This window comes from Argiope bruennichi, chromosome 3 (assembly GCF_947563725.1).
Source record: "Argiope bruennichi chromosome 3, qqArgBrue1.1, whole genome shotgun sequence".
In the NCBI taxonomy this organism is placed as follows: Eukaryota; Metazoa; Arthropoda; class Arachnida; order Araneae; family Araneidae; genus Argiope; species Argiope bruennichi.
In genome coordinates, this window is record NC_079153.1 from 53,748,092 (window position 1) to 53,760,225 (window position 12,134).

At 29.9% G+C, this 12,134-nt stretch overlaps 1 pseudogene; it reads right to left on the bottom strand.

The window, feature by feature from the left end:
- Positions 1 to 12,134, bottom strand: part of LOC129963717 (transcription factor AP-2-epsilon-like) — an 84,351-nt pseudogene that overhangs the window by 21,130 nt on the left and 51,087 nt on the right.

Genomic DNA, 12,134 nt, shown 5'->3' on the forward strand with positions numbered 1-12,134 from the left:
AAAACATAAAATGTAAAAAAGAAAAAAAAAGAATTTCCAAGAATTGAGGATCCCAGCGATGTTAAAAGAATCCAAAAACGTTATTCCTGCTGCCTTTAATATTAAGAAAAAAGATGAGGTCGTCAAGTCTATGCACACTTGTTCGTTATTCTTTAACCCGAAGAGAGTTTTTTTTTTTTTTTGAAAGAAAAAAGCATGTTGATTCTCGCTCCTTTTTATTCAATATAAATAGCATTTATCTTCCCAGCTGAAGGAACGCTATTTACTCACGTGGAATGGTGAAAGTGTGTACGCAAAATGAACATCATCATCATCATTTCTGAAAGTTCAAGCACTGGCGCTTTTGAATATCTTACTCCGACATTTCCACGCAGAATGAATGCGGAAGTGAAAATTTTATTCTATTCTTCGCCAAATTGAATTTTTATTTTGCTTTCATATTAGAAGCGATTTTAAAAGGAACAAAAGGAAACAGATTTTACATGCGTTGCATTGATCCTTCTGCGATATATCATAACAAAATTTACTCTGGCTGCGATAACAAATTTAAGTTGTTTAACCATCGAATCGAAATAAAATTGATATCTTTTATTGAACTTGTTTTAGCATGTAATGTTGTGTTTGAGCAACTCGACCCTTCAGTTAAAGACTTTTGTGAAGTCGAACACAATTATTTTTTTTTCAAATTTCAGAGTAATCACCACAAGCTAGAAAGAATAGCCGTCATAATTTTAAACAATAACAGAACAATTTTCCAACGATTTTGTGGATACTTGTTTCAACTAAAATGCACCTTTGCATTTGAAACTATTATCGTTATGAGAATATAAACAAATGAATGCTATGAGGTTAAACAAAAGTCGTGATGCTACTAGTTGAATATAGATAACTTGAGTGATATAGTTACCAATCTACTCATGATTACCACCAATTGTGTGGTCACTGCTCTAAAATTATTCGAACTCCTCCGCAGTTTAAGTTCATCGCTTTTGAAGTATTTTGAAGTTCACACTGCATTCTATATCAATTGTAGAAATAGGAGAATTTTTTGAATTAAAATAATATAAAAACATAATAATACGCAATATTGTAGGAACTTTCATAATTTACATATTTTTTTTTCTGTACTACCGCAACATCTGAATATCTGAGACATTTTTTCCGAATATCTGAATAGAACTCCCGCAATATAAACATTAGAAGTATAACGAAAAGAAAACCTTCATTATACTATTTTTTTTTAGAAGTATAATGATTGTGGACCACTGGAATGATCCACAATCCTCTATTTTCTGTTATTTAAAAGGCATTGCTATTTGCTTTTCATATTTATATTTAAATGTTTTTAAACTCGATTCAAATGAAGCTGCTAAAAGACAGATCATAGTAATAGATCCGAGACGAGTTTGCGAATGCAAAAATTAACATTATTCATTGTAGTTAGATTATTGGATAGTAGCTGCAAGTTGATATTTTAAACAGAGCCTTTTGACATATTGAGTACAAAAGATGTCAGCAGGTAAGGATGGCATTCAAAGTTGAAACAAAATCAAGCTTCTTCATTAGCTCGTTTAGGCAAATTTGTAATAGTTATTGAGTTGCATTCGCCTCATACTCAGTTCTCGATATTTTTGGACGTGAAAACTCAATTGGAATCGAAATTCATTCATTGATTTCTTACTTTCAAAAATGTAAAATATCGTTAATAAAACAAAGCAGCCTAAGCTTTGAAGTTACCATTTACTTCCAATTTTAATATGGCATTTAATAATACATCAAGATGATGTTGCCAGTCGTCGTTTTATTCAGTCACCTTATTGATGAATAAACATGAAATAATAAACAATTCCGCTCAATTAAAAACCAAAAAAAAAAAAAAAAAGACGGCAAGAAAGATGTTGCAATGTATATTATATATAGCGCAACACAATGCGAAATATTTTCGAATTTAATAAAACTTATGAATGATTCTTAAATATCCTTTGTGGAAAAAAGAATTGAAATAAGTACACTTGTGATCTCTTGAATAGCATTCAGCCACCGGAATAGGTTAATGATCCGATTTCAAAGATTTTGGAGTTTTCTTGGTCCAATTTGATCACTGGTACATGTATTGCTTTCTACATGTAGTTGTCAGCAGATTCAGATTTTTTGACATTCCAATTTTCAGTAGCTATTATTAATTAGGTACTATAACTGTATAGTATAAGAGCAATTGCAATGAGAATAATTGCAATGGAATGAAATTTAATATGCATATTAGCCGAAATGACAAAGACATATTTTTTATAATAGTCATTGCTAAATAATGAAAACTAAATATATTTCAAATTGTGATGAAAATATAATTACTAGCTAAATTGCGACTATTATGTGATTATTATAAATCAGTCTAATATCATATATTGCATAAGAATGACGAGATTCCATGCAGTCAAAACAAATTAAATTTTATTTACATTTATATACTATTCTCATTTTTTTGTAACAAAGCATACAATATCTGTATCACCATAGGATATTAGAAATACTGAATGGATAATTTATTGCAATTCATGTCAAAGTTCAATTCAGTAGTGCTTTGAGATTTATGCTTGATTGTCATAGCATATTTAAATTGCTCTTTTAAGTTACTTATTTCTTTCCATGCGTGATGCCATTTGGCATTTCTAGAATATCGTGCTTTCATATGCATTTTTTGCTTTTAATTTGAGCTGTAAAATGTTAAATAAATAAGCAGCCAAACTTATTTTGCAACGAGTATAAAAAAAAGCAGAGAAAATAAACATTTAAAAGGCTATTTTGTGAGCTAAAATATGCAACCGCAGACACTAAACTTTCTTAACAGACTCATCAAATAGCCGATTGCGGCACACTAATAATCTCCACACACTTCTTACATAACAAAAAAGTATTAAACAAGACTTTTAAAAAAATGAAGAGAAAATCTTAAAGCCACGCCCGTATTATTAAAGGGCAAGCGAGAGCTTAAACAAATAAAGGAAAATTATGGAAATCAGGAAAATAGCGTGAAGACATTCGCGGACAATGGAGCCAAAGATTTGACAGATGACAAACGGGGTATTAGGAGACGTTTATGATATTATCGCATAAACCCTGAACTGAACAAAAAGCCCCGTAATCGTTGTAAAATAAAGAGCTAACAACCTCTTAGGTTTTCGTCTTTATTCTGATATAAAAAGGTAGCACCTCTTTTATATACAAAAAAGCAACAACCTATTAGTAGTAATTTGGATGTGCGCTGTGCAATTTTGAGGAAGAAAAGAAAGGTTCTTCTTTTTTTTCTCCCTCTCTTTTCATGGTTATTCAAATTATTCTCCCCCCCCCCTTTGAAAGTTAACGACTGCTTTTAGTCCATTAATGTGCAAGATTGGTATCATTTATAAAAGCATCAATGGTTTTTCCCCAAAAAAAGTTATTTTTGATGCTTAATAATGTGCAAACAAATTATACAAACTTATTTAAAAATTCTTTTTTTTTTCTATTTAAAATTTACATAAACGACTGCAGTAGAGTTTAAAAACAGAGAAGTGAAAAAATTAGAATTCGCATAAATATTAAATAGGATTTGAAAGAACATTTATATAGAAATGGTTTCGATTCATTCAAATTCGCGAACATTTAGTACTAAGATTTAAGAAATTGAGAAATTCAGTCCTGAACGCATATCAGATTATTATCAAAATCAATTCATATTAGACTGATACAAAAAGAATTTAATTCCAATTATGTTAGGGAACTAATTTTTTTTTAAAAAAAGTTCGATATAGCCTATTAATATTATCTTTTTAAAAAGAATTCGATTCATTTACATGTGTTTCGTTTTAAGTATTCGAGATATTTAAATAAGTAAATTTGTCTTATTTGTTACACTACAATGTGTAATATCTGAATCCTGTAATCAACTACTAATAATAAATCACTTTGCAGATCTTAAGATATTGCAGAAGTTACAAAAACAGAGTCATTCCCTGATTATAACTAAAGAAATCCTTTAAAATCTGCACGCATTCATCAAACCACTGACTGAGGTTCACTGTTCATTTCATGTCTGAAAATAAAAATATATCTTGTCCAACGCGATTCAAACAAGCAAAAACATTGACTTCATAGAGACGATTAACTCGCCGAGTGGGTTAAAAGGCATCCGATTTTGAAAGAAAAGGCATCTTCAAATGAAACAAAAACTATTGCAGTAAATGCCGTAACCAGTATTTTATGGATTTAATGAATATCTTCGTACTACAGATAAACAGATTTTTAAGCCCAGCCGCGGTAATTGCTACTTGGAGAAAGAGAAAGATGTGTAATCTTACCTTCAACCAGGGAGGTGAGTAGGGTGACGTTGGCGGCTTTTCTTCTACCAGCGGGTAAGTTGAGGCCTATCTTATCCAATTTCTCTCGGAGAGAACGGCCCCCGTTTTTGGACTTGGCCCTGCAGGGAAAGAAAATACAAACGTTACGCCACCTTCATTCATAAATTTCCCATTCATTCAGCCACTCTGGCATCCTGCTTCAGGCTGATCCACTCCGGAGCAGGAAAAACGTTTCAGAGATTTTCAAACGTCATTGAAATGTATTCATGTTTAAACAAAAATATGATTGAGACCCTTATGGTTTTAATATATTATTAGGGCCATCAAAAATGTTATGAATTCTATATTACTAAATGAGATGTAGCAACAAGTGTTATATTTTTAATATGATAGATTTTCAGAAGACTGTATATACAATGGAATTGGACGAATTTGGATTTGTTGTTAATTTGAATTCATGCTATACGCCCGGTTAAATCTAAGTGACTATAGAATGAATTATCTTAGCATAATGTTGAAATATCTATTTTGAACGTTTCGAAATCAAAAGAGCACTTTTTTCCTTAGTTATTAATTATTTGGTATTTTGCGCCCTTAATGATTGCAAATGAATGATTAAAAAAAAAAAAAAACTCGCCCAAGATTTTTTTTTATTATGTCTATGAAGCAATAAAAAAATTGCCACTTTTAAAAAAATGAACACGAATGTGAATTGTATTATTAATTTTTAAAATGTAAATTTTATGTATTAAGAGTGTTGTGTATTCTTTGAAGATAAAAATTTAAAAATTAATTTCAAGGAATAAGTAATGTTTAAATAAAAATCCTTATTACTTGATTAAAATAACTTAATATTTATTTATTAATCATGCTTTACGTATTGAAATTACTTAGTATTAAAAATAAACATGTACTGCCCTTCTTAGCAGATTTCTTTTTTCTTTTAAAAACCATAATCTTAGTTCGAATATAATACTTAAAATGTAAACTAGTGAAACAAGATTTTTATTTTGTTTTTCAAATGTATTTTAATGCATATAGTAATTATTTACTATAAAAAAAGCTGGAAATTCTTTACAATTTTTTCAACCACGCTAAATTATGAATAAATGTATATTGTACGCGTTTGGAAAGCATGACATCTGATACGGCAGATAAATCTTTAACATTGTAACCTTTAACATTGTAAATAAAGGACTCAAATATTCATTGTAAATAAAGGATTCAAATATTCTTGAAGAGTTATATAGAATTAAAAAGAGGGAAAAAATATGTCAGGATCTTTTCGACTAACTAAGCAGTATTTATAGATATATCATTCCTTTAATATAGCATTTCCAAATATTTCATTTGCTTTAACTATGTTTTTGATGAGTTAGTAAAACCAACTGGAAATTCAAATGCTATTAGAATAATTAATAACTCATTTTTAAACTGATGTCCTTACAGAGAAATTCCACTGAATTAAGTTAATTATTGCCGTGCATGATATGATAATTTTGTAAAAAGGATGCCTCAAAGATTTGTTAGACCTTTATTTTAGGATTTAGAAGCCTGCATATTTTTAAACATCTTTTAAATAATGCCAGAATTAATTTAAAAAATATTTTATTGTTATTAACATGAAAAAAAAGAACGTTTGTCAAATTCCGCTTTAATATGATCGTTTTCTCAATGTTTAAGCAGATTAAAAACGACATGTGGGAAAACATCCAGCAAATCCTTCAAAATACTATATGGGGGGGTTGGGGGTGAGGGTATTTTTTTTTAATTCAAGAAATAATCGATATTGTAAACAAAAAAAAAAAATGATAGAGTAAAACCGTTTGTTGTACAAGAAATAATAAAATCTTGACAATAATCAGATTTAATAGATCAAGAACTTTTATGTCGTTTATTCCTACCCTAAATAAAGGTATCTATCAAAACAAATTTACATTTAAAATACCGTTGACCTAAAATTAAAATTTGGAATATAAATCATTCATTTGGAATATAATCATAATCATTTCAAAATGCCATGACATAAAATCGGAGTTCTAGAAAATCTTGAATGCGCTATATTTATAATTACGGAAATCTATTTCCAATGGAAAATTCAAAAGTCATAATTAGCTCTAAACTCTTTTATGATTAAACGTTGAACAAAGGAGATATGATCCGAGATAAAAAGCATTTTATCTAACTATTTTTGAAACTATAAAACTTCTGAACTATAAAACAATATCAACAAAATACTTATATTTTTAGAAGATTCACTGAAGTGCCCGTACCTTTTATATTTCCCATAAAAGGAAATAATTATTCAAATTTATTGAATACTATATTCATATCACTTAAATTAATAAAGGAATTCGTACATTTAATACTTTTGAAAAATGTTAAATGATTAAAAGAAAAATGTTTTATTATTAATATTGAAGAATTCTGATTCAATTGAAAGATAAAATATTTGCAATCCTAAAGAATTTTGATCATCACATTTCATTTTACCATTCATAAGTAGAACGCAAATGCTGTAGATCTTGGCTAATTAGAATTAAGACTTCATTTGAATTTTTTTTTTAATTAGAAGTTTCAACTAAAAATTTTGAATCGCTGTTTTATTTATGAAATGTTTTCTTTAATTAAATCTACATCCATGCCTTGAGTCCTCAGTTTTCTGAAAGAATAAGTTTTAAGATCTTTTATTTATCCGAGGACTTCATTGATGCAAAATATTTGATAAATTTTTGATTGAAAATGTTTACACTCAAACATTTATTAATTTTTATAAAATGCTTTGAACACATTAGATATGAACGGAGCTGTTTATTTTGGAAATTTTATTACATGATATTTATATTCAAAGTGATGAATACAATTTCATTATAAAAACAATTACCTATGGACTTAAATTTTTAATCTTTTTAAGATAATTATTATTACTTTATTAAAGTTATTTATTCCTTTTTCATTAAGGCATTTACAAATTATAAGCAATTTTTTATCGCCATCTTTAGTTTTAAAAATCATGATTTTTAAATTAAATTCAGTTGCAATTTCTTTAGCATTTGTTGTACTATTTTTGTATTTTTTAAGATTCAGTTTTTCATAATTCGAATTTTTGGAATAATGGAATTTTATTGTGGTACTACAAGCTTCGGAGCAGTGAAGTTTCATTCCATTATACATTCACAAGAGGAAAGCTCTTGATTGCAATGGACAGTGTAAGAACGAAATATCCAATAAATAAAACTAAAAACTGACAGCTTTAAGCAGATGTTTCTTTAAATATTACCTCCTCCACCCCCTAATTCTTATAGGTAGTCTATTCCACTCGTCTTCCGGAAGTCAATCTACACAGCGACAATGAGCCAATTTTCCGTCCAAGTGAATCAGCGAGCAAAAAATAAGCTGTTGCATCACCATAATAACGGAAAGTGGAGGGAAAAGTCGGTCCTAAATAGTCCAGGAAATGAGATAAAAAGTATTGCTTTAAAACTCCTACTTTTCTACACTTTAGCAGGATCGTAATAAGAAGGTGTCGAGAGGAACGATTTAGGTGAAACTTCTCGCCCCCGACTATCTTCCGCTTGCACGCCCTGTCGTGTTTGTAAGGTAAACGACAGAAGAAAAAAATCATTCTCCCCCTCCCCCCTCCTTTCCTTCTCTGCTCTTCTAAAATATTTTATTCTTTTCTTTTTTTCTTTTTGTCCCTTGCTTTTTTTTACGTGGTTGGTAATGAGCCATTCTTATCACTAAGCTAAGTAGAGTCACTGGACCATAAAAAGCGTTTCAGGACAAATGTTTCTTCAATCGAATTCTGTTGAATGACAACTTCCCGATTTCATAATTCTGCCTAATTAAATTACAAAAGGTATATTCACTATCGCCTCATAATGTCTATCAAGTACTTTATAAGCCTCTCAAAATTATTCTTTATCGTAAAAATAGGATAGGTTGTATTAAGTTATTTAAGAAAAATAGTCAAAGCGTATCATGAATTTATTGCAACTCCTTATTCCTAGTCGTATAATTTGATAAAGCAATTATTGAATATATAATTATTTAATCATTTATCGAGTAAATTGTCTACTTGCTTACTGCTTGTCTATTTGGCTATGATGTGATACCTCCGACTTTATCAAATGTCATTTTAAAACTATGATAAACAAAATTTTACTAGATGAGCAATTTGATTGTATACGGGAAAAAATAACTGAAAATAGTTCAACTCACTTATATTTCTTGCAATAATTCACAACACGACTTCATGCCTTGGATAAAAATGAATCACTAATAATATCGTGAAACAAAGAACTATTCTTACAGCTTCTACTAATTGTACATTTTCGTATTTATTTTAAGTAGAATTATGTAGCTTTTATTCACTAAATAGTTATGAGCAAGCAAATACTGTTTAATTCATTTAAAAAACATTAACATATGAAGTGATATTTAACTATGTCATACAATTAAATTTTGAAAGAAAAAAAAGAAATTTCTTCAGCGTTGAGTTTTCTGTTAGTACCTCAGAATAGTTTAATTACGTTTTTAATAGGCTAATAACCAACTACGTATTTCCGTTTAAAGGTAAATAATGAATTTTCGAGGAAAAAACTTCAAACCACGAAAGTAATTATTCACTACGCATCAACAACCACTCCGATTCATGCGTTTTAGAAGTTAAATAACAAAGAGGCGCTTATTCTAAGCTTGTTTTCCCCTGACTTAAGCGTATGCATAAATTTATCTTAATCACTATGGCTTATTTCAGATCGATCATCTTTTGTGACGCAGAGAGGATATAGGTCGGTGGAAATTGCACTGACCTTGCTGCAGGAATGCATATACTGTGTGGGGGTGAGAGGGGTTAAAAAAGAAAAGAATCTTGCGGCGTGAATTTGAAAGAAAAAAGAAAAAAAGAAAAAAAAAGAAAAGGAAAGAAGACATTTTCAATGTACGAGAAGGTCGTTTCCGTTACCGCGTAATGAGACGCATTTAAAGCCGAGACGAAACAAACCCATCTTTATCAATAAAAGGATATATTCGTCACTGAAATACATTAATATGAGAAAACCGCGAAATGATTTACCTTCACCTCTCTCGTGAGTGAAACCACAAACATCAGGACAGTTCGAACAATGGATATAAAATACGCAGTTCAGAATCATTCTTTTTCTGCCCTGCTCCTCAGACCATCATAATCACGGGACATCTTCAAATCTATTTGTGTGAATGGGATTCCGGTTATCGCGATATTAGCAGATAATGCTCATACAATGTTCCTGTTAATTATTTGTAATTGCTTGGTAAACAGAAAATGCATTTCATTAAGATGATTATTATACATTCATGGAGCATACAAAAAATAATAGCATTTTAGCTTTAAGAATATAGAATAGATTCTAATTCGACATTCGTTGCTCCCACTAGCCAGGCGCATCTGTTGGAACATATTTGTCGACGAATCATTTAAACTATCACCCTTTCAGTACATGATTTGTCTATTTAACGTGCTCCTACTCAACAGCTTAGAATAGTATTTTTCACCCTTACGTGTTGTTATTTTGCACATAGAACAATGTATAATTGTATAATTCAGTTCTATACAATATTATATCTTATAACCAGGACACTCTTTAGAATTCGACAGAAATCCTGTCCCATATGATCATACTTAATATTTTAAAGATGGTTCTGCTTTTATATCTTTATAATGCTTCTTTCTGAAGTATTTGTTTTTTTAATTTCATTTACTGTCCGTTTCCAATAGACGTTTTGTTTGTTTGTTTTTATGTTTTTTTTTTATCACCATAAAAACCAATTCAGAATATCAACATATCATTATTTTCTTATTACTTTATTTTCAGATTATTAACTACTTCTGATTAAAGATTTCAAATTCAAAAGAGATTGTTATTTTGCATTATTTTTGATTTATTAAATAATAAATGAAGGGGGAAATTACTAAAGTTAAATTTAATCACTGAAAATATGCCTAAATATAATATTTCGTTTTAGAAGTTAACTGAAAATGAATTATCATTAAACGATTAAAATAATACATATTTAATAAAATAGATAAAACCAGTTCAGATTATAATTAAAATATTTCTTCACGGAAGGAAAACGTATACATATATAATTAAACGAAGCTGATTATATCAGTATGAAGAAGCAAGGAGGAGGGGAGGGGAGGGGAGGGGAGGGTGATTATATTCTAAAATATTCTTTGTATCAAATGAAATTGCAACAAACCAATTACATTCTCTGACTTCATTTAATACAAATAAGGATTTTCCCATTTTTACAAAAAATATTTTCTAAGTCTTTGAATATTTACTAATAAGCTGATATACATGACGCTGCTCTGGATGAATATACTTCCATGTCTAAATGCTTCCATATGCTTCATGATTAACATGTATGAATATAACGTTAAATAAGCTCATTTTAAAAGGGGAGGACATCAGTTGAACCAGGAAGATTTTTGAAGGGCACAAAACACTTACTTTATAATTAGTTATTAATAACTTTTAGTAGTATTTACTGTAATCAAATACTATATAAGGCAACATTGAAGCTAAAAAAAATAATAAAAAAAGATGCTATCATAGGGATTCATTTTATAGGAAAATCAAGACTAAACATGAACTGATTTTTTCATACGCAGAAATTAAGAAAAAAAAATTATCAATCGTCAGGAAATCGCTATTAAGACTTTTCTTATGTTTTATTGGATTTCAGTACATTATGAATATATATGAAAATATACGAATTCATATTTATTAATTTCCCTTTTATTTAAATAGAATAATGAAAAATATGTAATATACATTCCTAACTTTAACACATATAATAGCTTTAAAAAACTTAAAATTCCATATTTCAGTAACCAAACAGAAAATACGGTCCACAATACTATAAAAGCTTAATCTAAAAGACCCTATCATCATATCATAGCTATTTTTCAAATAGCCATTTCGACTAGCACTTTCCATTTAATACTCAGCAGAGTTTCGAGAATACAAAAGTGCCAGCCAGCACGAAAGAGCAGACTAGCCAAAGAGGGACAACTGCGACCTCCTCACATTATCTTCAGTCGTCAACCTCATTTGCGTCCTGACCGATGGCAGACCATTGAACTACAAGTGGACCGCTCGCCACCAAAATCCATATAATTGATATCGACAACCAGTTCACATATTTTCGACATCGCCTATAATCAGTACGCCCACAGTGGTCATATCAAGGCCATTTGCGGTACTCAAATAGGAAACTGAAGAAGCACGAGCCTGTAATTATTCCACATTAATGTATGTCAAGTTTGTTGATGAAAACAAAAAGAAATCGCGCTCATCCTCGATGAAGAAGGATCGAAGCGTAACTGAATACTCGAACTAGAAAAACAGCCCTGCCCCAAATTAGGGCTGCCGCGACCGGGAAGCCAATCATTATCATCCGAGGAAGGTTTGTTTTATGGTCCGAAGTGAACTAATTTTCTTCAACAAAAGAGAGAGTCAAAGCACTCTCGGGCAAGTGAAGAATTTACGAAAAAGAATTAAACCGTCAATTAGAAGCACACGCAACATTTGAGTCGGTAACAAGTACGCATTAGCACGGTGCTGAAAAAGTGAGCCACATTTGTTAATGTTTAAATCACGCTAAGTATTCCTAATGAAGTAATATTTTTTCTCTTCAGTGTGTGCTTCAATTCTCATTAGAGCTTTTTTGATTTAATTAATTACAGTAAAGAAAGTTTGCAAACAGACTTCAATAAAATCAAGTAGAAAAAAAATTCAATAAGCTCAA